This window comes from Lactuca virosa, chromosome 3 (genome assembly GCF_052849685.1).
Source record: "Lactuca virosa cultivar CGN04683 chromosome 3, Lactuca_virosa_CGN04683_v6, whole genome shotgun sequence".
In the NCBI taxonomy this organism is placed as follows: domain Eukaryota; kingdom Viridiplantae; phylum Streptophyta; class Magnoliopsida; order Asterales; family Asteraceae; genus Lactuca; species Lactuca virosa.
In genome coordinates, this window is record NC_136428.1 from 170,030,765 (window position 1) to 170,042,621 (window position 11,857).

Sequence of the window (11,857 nt, forward strand, 5' to 3'; positions counted from 1 at the left end):
AAAGTTGCTAACTTTATGGATCTACTTCACTCAATCATGCAATAGCATAAATAATATGGACAAAACTCTAGATCTATCCATAATAAGCAATAAAGTTAGAGCCTTTGATACTTACAAAGGTCCAAAGGCAGGAAAAGATGGTGATGATGAAGATACTTTTCCTAATCCACCACTAAAGTACTTCCTTCTTCTTATTATTCTCTTCTTCTTCAAGCTAGAAATACACCAAAATGACAAAGGATCTTAAGGATCTTAAGGAGGAATGATATTAGGGTTTCTGGAGGCTTAGAGAGTGAGAGAGGCTGAGGGTGGGCAACCCTAGCCATCTTATTCCTTTAAATACCGAAAAATTATGGTTTTGGTTGTTAGACCGCTCTCACGTCGTGAGCATTTGACTGCTCACATCGTGAGCCTCAAAATGGTACACGACCCAAAATCACTCCTCACAACGTGACAAGCATTCCTCACGTCGTGAGAAGGCCCAAAAATGAAATTTTAAACTTAATAATAATCACAATAAAGTGCACCTGATCCGAGTGCTACACTTCTGAAAGACAGAGCTCGAGATTGGTGGTAGGAGGTAGACTTCGCTTTGGGAGGCGAATCGCTGGAGACGATGACTTGGGATGAGTTTCTGACACGGTTTAGGGTAGAGTTTGCACTAGCTATAGAGGTGCAGCAGTTGGCGAGGGAGTTGTAGGACCTTCACCAGACGACTGAGATTGTGGTAGAGATCACTGCCAAGTTATGGGAAAGGGCCTTGTTGGTTCCGCAATATGCAGCGGACGAGGAGATGAAGAAGGTAAGGTATCATGATGTAACACCGTAAATTTTCAAACAAATTTTTCATTTTAAAAATCACATAGTTCTCATTAGCACAAACACCAAAAATCCGCACAATATCAAGTTATCAAAAATTCATGTTCAAAAATTGTTAATAACACAATCTGGGATCCTCCAAACATATCTCCAACTCGTGTGTGTGTGTAAAATCAAGTCGGTGCCTTCCAGTGATCCTGAGAAGTACCTGAAACACATAACACATAACACGGTAAGCACGAAGCTTAGTGAGTTTCCCAAAATACCACACACGTCTCATTAGCCTCTCATGGCTATACTCAAATAAGACCCTCCGGTCAATGTGTCTCAATGGAACCCTCCGGTCCCACAACTCGGGTGGACCCTCCGGTCCTAACTCAGTAAGCTCAGAATAATACACAACATAAATCATAAAGACATAATGCAGGATATCACAATACTCAATATAAGCACATAAGACCCTACAGTCACACAAGGGCTACAACTCTAAGTAAGTATAGTGAGAAGACTCACCTCGTAAGCAAGCAAGGAAACTGAATACCCCTCGAACAGTCTAATCCCCGCATACATGTAATAAGCATCTCTAATTAGCACTTAAAGATCACAACTCTAGATAAACTCATGATAGACCCTCTTTAACTGTTGGGATGGGTAAAAGAGCATTTTACCCCTCCCTGACCTCTATCCCTCAAGTTTGACCAAACCCTAAAGTCAACACAAGTCAACACTCGAGTCAACAGTCCATGTTGACCTGACTCGCCGAGTGCATCTATGTGACTCGCCGAGTCCCCTTGTTTCCTCTGAGATGTCGCGAAAACCCAACTTAACTCGTCGAGTTGTCTCGTCAACTCGCCGAGTTACCCATGTCCAGACTCATCGGGGAAAACCCTAGCCGACTCGTCGAGTCCGTTCATTGACTCGGCGAATCCATTCAGTCTGCATTCCCATTCAGATGTTCTAAGGCATATCTACCACTCCAAACTCTAGATCTAGTCTCCCAAGGCTCGAATGTCACATAAAGCTTTGATCTATACGTTCATGCATGGCATATTTGCTCCATAATGCCAATACAAGCTCCAACAAGGGTTTGGTGCTCATAGGCTTGCCTCTAGCTCCATAAAGCTTGGGTCTTTGGACTCACAAGACCTCCTATAATCCAGATCTGAGGTTTCAACCTCAAGATATGCTCAAGGGACTCAATAACACAAGAAGGATGGGGAAAAGCCCTAGAAGTCCCCAAACTAAGATCTCACAAGAAAAATGATCAAGATAGCATCTTTTTACCTCAAACAGAATCTATCCACTGAGAACCTCTAGATCCAAACGTCCCTCCTTGCTCCAAGCCTTAATGCTTTCCTCTTCTTCTCTCAAGGTGCACCAAAATACTCAAGATAGCCTATCCTTCTCACACAACAAGCTAAAACTCGATTAGGGTTCTTCACAGTACTCAAGGTTGATGAGGGAGGCGTAAATGAAGGCTTAAGGCCCTTTAAATAGGACACAAACCCGGAGATTTAGGGTTTCCTCACACAGCGCCAACTCGGCGAGTCGGCTCTCTGACTCGTCAAGTTGGTTATTAATCCCACATGGCCAATTCGACTCTACTCGACGAGTTGGGGCACTCACTCGTCGAGTCGCTCAGTTAACTTGAAAATAAATATGTATAAATATTATACATGGGAGATGGGATGTTACAATTCTCCCCCACTAGAATCAGATTTCGCCCTCGAAGTCATGCTCCGGAAACAACTCTGGATACTGCTTGCGCATCTCGGACTCCGGCTCCCAAGTCCATTCGGATCCCTTGCGGTGCTCCCACTGCACCTTAACCAGTCGCACCTCTTTGTTACTCAGGGTCTTAACCTTCCGGTCCAAAATTGCTATCGGTTTCTCAATGTAATTCAGGCTAGCATCCACCTGAATGTCCTCTAAGGGTACCATTTCCGTCTCATCGGCTACACACTTCCTCAACCGAGACACATGGAAGGTGTTATGAATCTGACTCAACTTTACAGGTAGCTCCAACCGGTAAGCTACCTTCCCCACCCTGGCAGACACTCTGAAAGGACTGATATATCGGGGACCCAACTTTCCCCGCTTCCTGAATCGGATCACCCCTTTCCACGGGGATACCTTCAGGAGGATAAAATCTCCAACCTGGAACTCAAGCTCGGATCGATGCCGGTCTGCGTAACTCTTCTGGCGACTCTATGCTGTCAGTAACCTCTGTCTGACCTGCTGAATCTGCTCAGTCTTCTTGAGCACTATCTCAGTGCTACCCATTACCCTCTGCCCTACCTCCCCCCAGCAAATGGGATTCCAACACCTCCTCCCATACAAGAGCTCAAAGGGAGGCATGCCAATACTGGAATGATGGCTGTTGTTATACGAAAACTCAGCCAAGGGCAAATAAGTGTCCCAACTTCCTCCGAAGTCCATAACACATGCACGCAGCATGTCCTCCAGCGTTTGAATCGTCCGCTCACTCTTCTCGTCTGTCTGTGAGTGGTATGCGGTGCTGAAGTGCAATCGGGTTCCCAACTCCTCAAGGAACTTCTTCCAGAACCTGGAAGTAAAACGCACATCCCGATCTGACACTATCGATGTCGGCACTCCATGCCGAGCCACCACCTCTCTCACATAAATCTCGGCCAAGTTCTCTGCGGAAGAGCTCTCACTGGTTGTAAGGAAGTGAGCACTCTTCGTCAACCAGTCCACAATCACCCATATCGCGTCGACACCTTGCGCGGTCCTTGGTAATTTGGTGATAAAATCCATGGAAATCTGCTCCCACTTCCACTGGGGAATCTCTAGAGGCTGTAACGGGACATGTGGACGCTGGTGCTCCGCCTTAACCCGACAAAATGTCAAGCACCTCTTAACTACCCATGCCACATCCCTCTTCATACAGGGCCACCAGTAATCTCTCTTCATATCCAAATACATCTTAATGGCTCCTGGGTGGATCGAGAATCTCGATCTATGCGCCTCCTCCATCAGTATACGCCGAGCTCCACCTGTATAGGGCACCCAAATCCGCCCACGGAAAGTTATAAGCCCACGACTATCCGTTTCAAACTCAGAAACATGCCCAATCACCCGATCCCTCTTGCGGTTCTTCGGTCTCACAGACTCCACCTAGGCCTCTCGAATGGTATCTAAGACTGGAGTCATCACTGTCATCCTCATACACACATCTCGGATCGGAGCACTCTATGCGCTGCGGCTTAAGGAATTGGCTACCACATTAGCCTTTCCTGGGTGATATAAGATCTCGCAGTCGTAGTCTTTCACTACATCCAACCACCTCCACTATCTCATATTCAGGTTGGGCTGATCCATGAGGTACTTCAGGCTCTTGTGGTCCGTGTATATGGTACACCGGACTCCATACAGATAGTGACGCCAGATCTTGTGGGCGAACACCACCGCCCCCAAATCCAAATCGTGGGTGGGATACCTCGTCTCATGAGGCTTCAGCTGCCTCGATGCATATGTTATCACATGCCCCCTCTACATCAACACCGCACCTAATCCTGATATAGATGCATTACAGTAGACTACAAAGTCCTCCACTCCCTCGGGAAGGGCTAACACCGAGGCTTCGCATAATCTCTGGCGAAGTGTCTCAAATGAGGCCTGCTGCTCGGGCCCCCAGACAAAAGTAACACCCTTCCGGGTCAATCTGGTAAGAGGAACAACAATCTTGGAGAAATCTCTGATAAATCTTCAATAGTAGCCGGCCAAACCCAGAAAATTCCTGATTTCGGACGGGGATCTCGGAACCTCCCATCCCATAACTGCCTCAATCTTGGCCGGGTCGACCAATATCCCATTCTGATTAACGAGATGCCCCAGGAACTGGACCTCTCGTAACCAGAAACCGCACTTGGAGAATTTGGCATAAAGCCTCTCCGACCTCAATACACCAAGAATCTCTCTAAGATGATCATTGTGTTGCTCTCTGGTTCTCGAATACACCAAAATATCATCGATGAACACGATCACCGATCGATAACATTGGCCTGCACACCCGGTTCATACAGTCCATGAACGTCGTCGGTGTGTTGGTGAACCCGAAAGGCATCACCACAAACTCATAGTGCCCATAACGAGTCCTAAAGGCCGTCTTCTGAATATCCTACTCTCGAACTCTCATATGATGATATCCATATCTCAAATCAATCTTGGAGAACCAAGATGCCCCTTGCAACTGATCGAATAAATCGTCGATCCTCGGAAGTGGATAACGGTTCTTGACCGTCAGCTTGTTCAACTCCCGGTAATCAATGCACATCTGGTGTGAACGATCCTTTTTCTTGACAAAAAGGATCGGAGCTCCCCACGGTGAGCTACTCGGTCTGATGAACCCCTTCCCCAGTAGCTCCTGGAGCTGTGAGGATACCTCCTGCATCTCTGGCGGCGCATGGCGATAAGGTGCCTTGGCAATAGGCGTCGCACCCGAAACCAAATCAATCCGGAACTCCACCCGCCTCTCGGGAGACACTCCCTGCAACTCCTCGGGAAAAACATTTGGAAACTTGCACACTATCGGAACCTCAGAGATAGAACTCGGTCTCCTTGAAGCAACCCACGTATCCATCACATACGCCAAAAAGCCCATACAACCCTGTTGTAGACTCTGTCTCGCTCTGGCAGCAGAGCAGAAAGCTGAACCAGATCTGGTACCCTCGCCATACATCGTAAGCACTCCCCCCACTAGGGTCTCGTATAGTCACCATCTGAGGCTCACAGTCGATCATACCCCCAAACCGACTCAACCAGTCCATGCCCACAATGACATAGACATCACCCATCGCGATAGGTACCAGGTCTATCGGTAACTCGACACCAAAAATCTCTAGTACACATCCTCGGAATACATCAGTAGCGAAAACCGCATGCTTGTCGGCTATAGAAACCCTCAGAGGTCGACTCAACGCCTCACGTAGGATACTGATGTGACGACTAAAAGCTAAAGACGCAAAGGATCGACTCGCACTTGAGGCAAATAACACCAAAGCAGGTACATAACTCACAAGAAAAGTACCTATAAATAGCACAGAATAAGCACAACAAATCTCAAAATAATAAAATAAGGAAATACATACCAGCCACGACATCAGGTGATGCGCGGACCTCCTCCGCTGTCAGCTGAAAAGCTCTCCCACGAGCCCTCGGAACCCCGGCCTACACCGGCCGACTATCAGTAGCATGCAAAGCAGCAGGTGCAGAACCCTGAGCTGATCCCTGAATGGCATGAGGGCACTCAGCCTTCCAATGGCCGGTCTGGTTGCAGTGAAAGCAAACTGCAAACCCCTTGGGGAAATCCTTCGCCATGTGCCCCTCTTTTCCACATTTGTAGCAAATCCCTGTCCGACATGATCCCTCGTGATTATTGCCACACTTACCACAAGTGCGGCCCTTCTGGCCCCCAGCTCTCGTATCAACGGGCTTAGCCCGCTTCGTCACCGGCTACGACTGCACTGGTCTCCGGTCCCTCCCCTGGGACTCTCCCTCCTTCCTGGCCGGCAACTCAAGCTCGATCTCCCGCCGCCTGGCAATGGTCTGAAGCTCAGACATTGTCCTGTATGACGAGTTCGCCACGAACTCCCGTATATCCCTCCTCAGTATGCTCAGATATCGATAGACACGTGCTCAGGGAAAAACAGTGCCCTCTCATGGAACATCCTCGAAATCTCAGTCACAGTTTATGTCTTCTGCTTGAGAGACAGAAACTCCTGGGCCAACCGCTCCCTCTCCACCTGGGGAACATACTCATCTCGAAACAACTGAGTAAATCTCTCCCACTTCACTGCAGCATGGTCTGCAGGAGTAAAACTGGCTGTCACAAACTTCCACCAGTCCTTCGCTCCCAAACGAAGTTGGTTCAGTGCAAACCGAACTCTCAAATGCTCTCGGCACGAGCACGTGTAAAAGCATCCCTCAATATCAGAGATCAATCTCATAGCAGCAATCGGATCATGTGTCCCATCAAACTCTGGTGGCTCCGTGTTGCTGAACTCCCGAAACAACAACGAGTCACCTCCATGTGGCCTGGCAGCGGCGACAGCTGCGGTGGCTGCAGCAGCAGCGACCTCAGTAACAGCGACATACCGTACATCAAAAGTCTCGATCAGGGTGGTCTTAATAGACCCAAACATCGCTGGTATCGCCTCTCGAATAGATGCGGCCACCTCCTCATGGATGATCCTGCGGATCTCCTCGTTACTAGTCCCACTGCTCTCGGGGTTGTGGCGCGTACCCACCATGATGTCTTTGAAACACAACACAAAAATCATCAGAGACTCGCTCGAGCATACTCACACTCGATTTGATTCTTACTTGGGTTGCATACAGATCTGGTGCTTTTAGTAGTACGGGCCTAATACTACCTTCCACACCAACCTGTAGTCACCCCAAGTCCTCCTCCTAGGATCCCAATTCACAAGTACTCTATTTCTCACGGATATTAGGCTACTCTTAGTAGACTCCTCATATACTCACCTAGATATCTCTCCTAGATTAACCCTCGACTTAGAGATCTTTCTAAGTGATTCCTGCTAGATACTCCTACTCAGCACATACTCAAGGCAACAACAGATAGCAGCAACTCCTAGGCTAAGGCATCACAAATCAGGCAACTCTAGCCCTAAATATGAAATACCTAGCCTATCCTCTAGCATGCATCCCTAATATCTCATAAATATCTCATAACACAAATAAGTAAGGGTATTTTGGGAAATCACCGTTCGGGCTCTGGCTGATTGTACACACTGCTCCATCTCGTTTTTCTCTTAAACTCTTTCTCGTTTTTAGAAAAAATCATTTCTTTTGAAATTTTTTCTCAAATCCTCAGTTTGAGTCCAGACACACCCGAAGGTATATCCGAATCCCTCAAACCAAGGTTCTGATATCAACTTGTAACACCGTAAATTTTCAAACAAAATTTTCATTTTAAAAATCACATAATTCTTATTAGCACAAACACCAAAAATCCCCACAATATCAAGTTATCAAGAACACATGTTCAAAAATTGTTTATAAAACAATACAGGATCCTCCAAACATATCTCCAACTCGTGTGTGTGTATACAATCAAGCCGGTGCCTTCCCGTGATCCTGAGAAGTACCTGAAACACATAACACATAACACAGTAAGCACGAAGCTTAGTGAGTTCCCCAAAATACCACACACATCTAATTAGCCTCTCATGGCTATACTCAAATAAGACCCTCCGGTCAATGTGTCTCAGTGGAACCCTTCGGTCCCACAACTCGGGTGGACCCTCTGGTCCTAACTCAGTAAGCTCAAAATAATACACAACATAAATCACAAATACATAATGCAGTATATCACAATACTCAATATAAGTACATAAGAACCTCCGGTCACACAAGGGCTACCACTCTAGGTAAGTATAGTGAGAAGACTCACCTCATAAGCAAGCAATGAAACTGAATACCCCTCGAACAGTCAATCCTCGCATACATGTAATAACTCATGATAGACCCTCTTTAACTGTTGGGATGGGTAAAAGACCATTTTACCCCTCCCCGACCTCTATCCCTCAAGTTTGACCAAACCCTAAAGTCAACAGAAGTCAACACTCGAGGCAACAGTCCATGTTGACCTGAATCGCCGAGTGCATCTATGTGACTCGCCGAGTCCCATTGTTTCCTCTGAGATGTCGCGAAAACCTAACTTAACTCGTCGAGTTGTCTCGTCAATTCGCCGAGTTACCCATGTCCAGACTCATCGGGGAAAACCCTAGCCGACTCATCGAGTCAGTTCATTGACTCGACGAGTCCATTCAGTCTGTATTCCCATTCAGGCGTTCTAAGGTAGATCTACCACTCTAAACTCTAGATCTAGTCTCCCAAGACTCGAATGTCACGTAAAGCTTCGATCTTTACGTTCATGCATGGCATATTTGCTCCATAATGCCAATACAAGCTCCTACAAGGGTTTGGTGCTCATAGGCTTGCCTCTAGCTCCATAAAGCTTGGGTATTTGGACTCACAAGACCTCCTACAATCCAGATCTGAGGTTTCAACCTCAAGATATGCTCAAGGGACTCAATAACACAAGAAGGATGGGGAAAATCCCTAGAAGTCCCCAAACTAAGATCTCACAAGAAAAATGATCAAGATAGCATCTTTTTACCTCAAACAGAAGCTATCCACTGAGAACCTCTAGATCCAAACGTCCCTCCTTGCTCCAAGCCTTAATTTTTTCCTCTTCTTCTCTCAAGGTGCACCAAAATACTCAAGATAGCCTCTCCTTCTCACACAACAAGCTAAAACTCGATTAGGGTTCTTCATAGTACTCAAGGTTGATGAGGGAGGCGGAAATTGTTGGGTTTTGAGCACTATAACACTCCTATGGTGCACATGCAACCCTAAATGCTTTGGTTCTATGTTTTCTCTATTATACATGCATATTTTTCATTTTTTCCAAAGCATTGTCCTAACTAGCATACAAATTGCCAAATGAATAACAAATCTAATTAGATGACATACCTTTTAGAAGGACTACTGTTCTTGACCTTTGAAAGCTTGAGCACCCCAAGTGTGATGCCTCTAATGGTTCACAAACACCAATATGCAAAAGGAGGCTTAAGAGAATAAGTTACTTATCTCAAAGAGAATGTGTAACCGATTTTAGCTCATGGAGGGTTCTATTTATAGTGTTGCACATGCTAGGGTTACACTTTGTAAACCCTAATGCTCCGTGACTTTCCATATTCTTATGCTTCATGGGTTTAACCTCCATGGATTAACTTATTGGTTTAGCCCATCTAAATAATCATGGATCATTAGCCCACACTAGAAGAATCATTGATTTACATAATTAATCCCCATATATTTAATTAGTCTCTTTTGACCACAAAATTAATTCCAAATTAATTCATGATCAATACTGATTAAATAATATGATTCCATATATTAATATATTATACTTGTAATATATTAATAAATCATAAATAACCTTATTCTCAAAAGTCCATCCTATCAAATTGCACTGGTGAAGGCAACCAAAAAGGACCATGCTACAATCAGGTCAAGTACATACCAGTTATAGTTATGGGCTTAGACACCAAATCCAACAGTCTCCCACTTGGATAAGTCTAATAACTATAGCTACCAATGTGACTTCAGGATCCGACTTAACAATCGTAAGCTTTCAAAATCCGTTGTCGAACTCTGACCTAGTCAGTGACGCGTCCTTCAGATAAGGGATCATGTACTCCTCTGTTCTCAAGATATCGATGCGGACAAATACATGGAACATAGTCATACTTATTGTCCTGCAATTTGTTTCATGATTTTCGATTCATCTGACATAGAACATAACTTAACACATCAATTTAGTTCTGACCGGGCCCGACACATAGTCAAAACAGAATCGTCGAGGGGCCCAACTGTTGGATTAGTGTCTAAGCCTGTAACTATATTTGGTTTGCATTTGACCCGTTTTGCATGGTCATTTTGGGTTGCCTTCACCAAAGCAACTTGATAGGATGATTTATGGAGAAAGAGGATTAATTATGATTTATTGATATATTATATGAATAATATATTAAAGGATAAATCATATTGTTTAATTAATATTAGTCAAGAATTAATTGATAATTAGTTTTGTGACTAAAAGACATTAATTAAACTTAGGGGACTGGAATTGTAATTATAAGATAATTACAATTGGGCTATGGATCACCTTGGAACATAGGTTGGACGAATTCTATGGGAAGCCCATAAAGAAATCGTCCAAGGGGTGTTCTAAAGGGAGTCAATGGGTTGCTTAGGGCCTAAGCAGTCAAATTAGGGTTTCCTAGTTGAAAACCCTAATAGCCTCACTATATAAAGCTCCCTATGGCCCCAAAAACATGGTGAACTCTTTTGGAAGAACCCTAGGACGTTTTTGGTGCTCCTCCTCCTTCTCATAAGTCATTCTCTTGCTTGTGGTGTTTGTAAGCCATTAGAGGAGTGACACTTGTGACTCTAAACTCCAAAGACAAGAAGATTCAAGCCATTGAAGAAGAGGTAATCATCTAGATCTGCTCTTATGTGATAATTTCGAAATGCATATGCTAGATTAGGGTTCTTGAGTCTTGGATGAATTACATGTACAATAGAGAAACCTAAATCCAAGCATTAGGGTTTGCATGAGCACATAGGATGTTCTTTTGGATCAAACCCATCAGTGGTATCAGAGCTTTGATTGGTTTCAATTGTATTTGATGCTAATATGTTCGTTCATTGCTTAATATGAAAATCGTTTTTCTGAAAATACCCAGCTCACGACGTGACTCACTGAGTTCACGACGTGAGCCCAGTCTGTCTGATAGACTCGACAAGTACAGTAGGCTACTCGACGAGTCTATGGATCAGATGGCTCAAAATTCAGATTTTTGACTGATTTTGTGTTTGGATAATCACCAAAATTGTTTTTGAATAATAAAATCCGATTTTTATATATATGTTATGATTATCCTTACCAAATTAAAAGATAATTACCATTTATTTGAATAATAATTTAATTATAAGATAATCTTTGATTATTTAATTTATTTGGTGAATTATCTTGTAAATAATCTTGATTAGGTCAAATTTAGATAATCATTAAATTAATTGTTTAATTTAAAATTATTTTCTGTTTGATCCTTTGTGTTTTGAAAAGTTCAAAACTTGCTCTCAAGTTTTTGAATTTAAATTTTAATTAAAAGTTTAATTTCAAAATGTTAAATTCTAAAACCCTAATTTTTGAAAAGTTCAAATTACACCCTTATGGTTTTATTAAATTAATTAAGTGTATAATTAAAAGAGAGTTAATAAATCCATAGTGATATGGTTTACATTTAATTAAATTAAAAGTGTAATTTATTAAATTAGACCACATAGTATTTTAAAAGTGTAAAATACACCCTTATACTATATATAAAATTAAAAGTCTAATATTATATATGTATAACTTAAATGCTAGTCTTACCGTTAGTAGGCCTCATTCACGAAGCCGGTCTATAAGGGGGGTATA